The sequence below is a fragment of the Limulus polyphemus genome, unplaced genomic scaffold, assembly GCF_000517525.1.
Source record: "Limulus polyphemus unplaced genomic scaffold, Limulus_polyphemus-2.1.2 Scaffold2764, whole genome shotgun sequence".
Classification (NCBI taxonomy): Eukaryota; Metazoa; Arthropoda; class Merostomata; order Xiphosura; family Limulidae; genus Limulus; species Limulus polyphemus.
The window spans coordinates 3,403-8,397 of NW_013668374.1; the positions used below are offsets into that span (position 1 = coordinate 3,403).

The 4,995-nt window shown below is 36.4% G+C and overlaps 1 protein-coding gene across 3 annotated transcripts in view; it reads left to right on the plus strand.

Moving 5' to 3' along the window:
- Window positions 1–726: 726 nt before the first annotated feature.
- Window positions 727–4,995, plus strand: part of LOC106467846 (spermidine synthase-like) — a 35,424-nt gene continuing 31,155 nt past the window's right edge. Inside the window, exon 1 of one of the 3 annotated variants that reach the window (XM_013928223.2) lies at window positions 727–776. The gene's annotated coding sequence lies outside the window, so the exon portion shown is untranslated. Of the gene's footprint in view, window positions 932–1,103; window positions 1,916–4,995 lie in introns of those variants that run through there. The other 2 variants (XM_022396047.1, XM_022396048.1) reach the window with 2 other exon arrangements.

Below are 4,995 nucleotides of genomic sequence, written 5' to 3' on the forward strand. Positions count from 1 at the left end.
GTCCGCAGTTCAATTACACTTACATTACATTGTTGCCGTCACGTCTTGACCGTCTTATATATACTAGACTACCGCATATCTAGTAAACGCTAGAGCATTCAGGAAGGGACAGGATATTTCTAGAAGTCAATGATGTGTTACTAGCCTCACGTGACTTCCGCTGTCGTAACATTATCATTAATGTTAACGATGAGTAAACAACTGCCAAAAAATAAAAGCTATCTTTAATGTGTAATAAAAAAGAAAATAATTTATATGGTTATAGTGAATATTCTTCACGGTAACCATATACATTATTTTCTTTATATTCTTGCTTGCATAAGTTTATATTATTTCAGATATGTTAATATCTTATTAATTAAACAATCAACACCTGGTCTTTATTTAAAATCTTTTGACTTACAGACGTATAATGGAGTTTATGAAGATGGATTCATGTATATTTCAGCTTATTTTTAATAAATTTATATCAAGAGAATAAGAGAGATATATTATGACATTATCATTAAAATATCACGAAAAGTGAAAAAGCCCCCTGGTGGCTCAGCGGCAAGCTTGAGGATCGCTAAAAGTCGGATTTCGATACCCAAGGTGGGCAAAGCAGTGACAGCACATTTGTGTAACGTTGTGTTTAACAACATCAACAATAAAAATATATATATATAATTTAAAAAATATATACATATTATTACTTAGTGATACCCACACAGGAGGGTGCTGCAAACACCTTGAGCTGTCACGTGCCCAGCAATTATCATCCTTAAAGTTAAAGTGTGGTGAGCACATCTAGCTATTTTTGGATTTTATCTTATTTTTCATTGAAGTTAACGAAAATCTCAAACAAAAGAATTTTGAATTTACATTACAATCGTCATTCAATATCACCGGAACTCACTTACTAAATAGCTTATACATATTTGTATTGTAACTTGTAAGTTATAATGTATTCGTTTTGAAATTTGACATTACTCATGACATTAGATTAATGTCAGTAATGATTAATTGGATAATTACTATAACGGATAAATACACTGTTTAGAATATGTGGCTGTATTAATACTGTTATTAATAGTTGATATAATTATTGGTACTATAAATTATAGTTAAAATTATATGTCAATAATCGTAGTAATCTATTACTATTCAGTCTAATTATTTAAAATCTAGTTATATAACCATTCCATTTTACTACCACTAGTAAGTAGTATTACTATTACTACTCAATGCTAGTAGTAATCTTAATGTTGGTACCAATAATACTACTAGTAGTAATACTAGTATAATTATTAATATTAGTATTACTGGGCAAGGCTATCCATAGTTTTGGCACTGTGGCACAGTCAGGAATACCTGAACAAAAACTTTGCATTTTAAGATACAGAGCAATCCACTTGTCATAATTTTTTGTTTGTATCATTGATAATAAACTTATTCTCATAATAATTCATAAAGATAAAAATGACAAAGTGAAAGTTACACAGGCAATTCTTATTACAAAAAACTATTGTAAAAAGATAACCTAAGCTAAGTTTATGGAGTAAAATTCTATTAACTACTAGAAAAGTGTTTAGATGTACTAACACTGTTGAGTTGGAGATTTCTTTCAAACTGAGATATTGTTTTGATCTCTAAAATGCAGTCATACAAAAGAAAATTCTAATGGAAAGCCTAACAGACAAATCATATGTAGATAATAAAATTATTGCTCCACTGAGGTTGGAAATAGTTTAAAAAAAGCTCTGTAAAGTGTAGAGTAAAGGTGAAAATAAGGAAAAAATATATACCATAACAATTATAATATAAGAATAAATTGCATCAGCATTTGGAATTTTGATATATTGGGACACAACCCTAATATCAAAATACTACAAAAATCAGGAACACAGAAAAACATGTGCAAAAGAAAAGATTTCAGGTAAGTTTAGTAGCTAAATCATACCCACAAAGTTAATTAAAGGTGGAAATAGCAAAAAAAAAAAAAGCCTTAATCACAAAAATTACAAATGGTATTCTGTCAATGAAATCATCTCATGTTTGCTCATGGTAATAGAATTGACTTCCAAAATGATTTAAAGTACTTTTTCTTTTTTATGTAGGCAGGGTAAATATTGTTACACTGCAATTATTTTGCCATAGTTAACTGTTGCTAAAAATTAAAATTTCCAGGGAATTAATAAATTTTGCATTTTAAAACACTTTCATTAACCACCCCCCAACAAATGTACATCATGTATGATAGTTAAATGAACCACCTAAATGTTATGTTAGTGTAGCCTATACAATGTGTTCAAAGGGTGTTGTCTCAAGGTCTGTAATTATTCAGGGACAAAGTCATTATGCTTCACTCTGACAGTTCTATGGTGGTGTCTTGTTTTTCCATTCAAGGGGGCACTTGGTCCAGGTCTTTTTGTTTTGAATATTTTATATTAGGCCTACTCCCATCATATCATCCTTCTAGCTTGCCATGTTCTGGGAATGATGAATTTGGTGGCAGATCAAACTGGATTCTTCCGATAGAATTGATGCTTCATCGAGGGGTTTTCTGTTGGATTTGCTTTCAGTTCAGGACACTGATGATTGATGCATTCACCACTTATTGAAACAATCAACTACAGGCATTTTGGTACCCGGTACCTCATCCTCGGGCAGTGACAAAAGGTGCATTCAGTCAGGACTTGATGGAATTGCACCTCTATGCCTTACCACCGACTGTTACTCAGAGTTCTTGCTATAGTTCAATCAACCCTTTGTCATGTGCTGTTGGTAGCACCAGATTGACTGGCTCAAACATGGTTTCTGCTTCATTGGTCATCTCTGTTGAGGCAACCACAATCCAACATTATACACCCAGACATTCTGAAGCTCAAACTTCATGCATGGAAGTTATGCCGTCCTTCACACGGCATCAGGGTTTAACTTCTAAGGTTGCCATGTATTTGTCTCAGTCTCTGCATAGTCTCACAATGGACATTTGTTAAAAGAAAAGCACACATACTGACAATGGTGTTTCAAGAGGAAATTGAACCCATTTCATCCAAATGTGCCAACCATAGCTCATTTTTTGACCTGACTTTTTGACAAGGGCTTATCATTGTCTACAACTGCCTTATATAAGGTGGCTTTATTGACTACATTTAGATACTAAAAAAAAACAGAAATTATTTAAGTCCCCAATGTTTTCTGGCTTTCTCAAGTCATTTTAAAACCTTTGTCCCAAAAGGCCTTTCCAGTTACCTTACTGGGATATTAAGGTGGTATTACATGCTCTGTATTGATATTCGTTTGAGCCCTTAGCCTCACATACCATGTATCAACTTTTTCGTGAAGTTTATTTTTTGTTGTTGCTGGCCTGTGGACGTTGTCAGTCAGAGTTGTTTGCACTGCATGTGCACAGGACTCTATCATTCTACTTACATCCTTCTATACCCATACATGTCTTTCCAACCCAAGACTTTGGCAGCCAAGGAAGGGGTAAATCCTTCTCACCAATTATTTGGCCGCTACTTCTCACTCCTATAACCACTCGGACCCAGATCAGTTATGTCCAGTTAGGGCCCTGAAGTGTTATGTGGCTTGCACTAACACCTTTAGAGGTGGTAGACAATGACGTTTTATTCATTGTGATTCTTCAGTTTCCCGTGATTTATCTCAAGATGAGATAGGTTCAAAAATTGATCCATATTGCTTATTCTGGATTCTCTTTGCAAATGAGGAAACTTTTGTGAGTCATATCTCATCAGATTCATCACATCTCTATGTTCTTAGCTGCCTTGTTGAATTGCCTGCTGGAGGACATTGTGCGGGCTGGTATGTGAACCTCTCCCAATACTTTTATCTCACATTATTTGCATGATCTGGTAGTTTCTTCCTCTGAGGGTGTTTGACTACCCCGTGTGACTGTTTTGACCCCATTAGCTAGATTATAAGGAGAGATGAGTATGTTTTGCTCTCCTTATCTCTTTACTTTACAGGGCCCCTTACCTCTTTTTCACTGGATCCCACTCTGTGGCGAGTGTTGCCCAGGCAGATGTGCTTTTACTAACCAGTTCCACACCAACAACTATTAACTCAATATATTTTACCTAGGTTGCAACATGCTCAGTATAAATGAGGTGTTCCATACGACCGCCTAGAGGCTGATCGGGTGGTGTTACTGTACTATGCTGGACCTCCACTCATGGACTATCATAAGTAAAGCTTAAGGGAATAATGCCCATCCCTGCTGATCATTGGATTTAATAAATTCTAGTTGGTTTGATTTTGAAAATTTAGGGAACTTGGTTCACCTATTGGATTGTTTCCAAAGCACTGTTCCTCAGGACTCCCCAACGCACATTGCCCTCCAGATTCTACTAGTGGAGCTAGGGAGTCCTTATCACACCCAGTTTCCAGTCACTGACGTGGTAGACAGAGGCTTTTCCTCCAGAGTGTTAGAGTGAATTTCCTCTACACTTGGAGATGAGGGCAAAGTTGAGGGCTTTCTTACCCGGGTCCCTGGATGTTGTTTTCCAGATATAGTAGGAGAGGCGCCAGTCTACATGGGAGCTTACTCGTAATACCGGTTGTAGATATGATGCTATGCTATCTGGTTGGGTTGAGCATGGCCCTTCTTTTTGATCAGTATGGGTTCAGTACATTGTTTGTGGAAGAGGGTCCATTGTCTCCTTGTGATTCTGAATGCAGAGTGGTCCCATCCTGGGTCCATGGTTGAGCACAGTTATTCCATGTCCTCCCCATAATTCTGGGAGCAAGTGGAATTTACCTTACCCACATGGTTGGGAAGGATGAGTGTTCATAATTTCAGACTCAATGAGTTTTGTTTCCTCAGGTTGAGTAAGGTATACAAGATCCCATCATTTCGAGCCTTGGGTGTTGCCTTTCGGACTTCTTCGGGTTGAGGATAAGGTTTGTACACTTCAGTGTTGTTTACTTTCTCCTCATGATTCCAGTGGCTCGGAATGCACACTTTATGGCTACAGGTAGGGATCCACACAT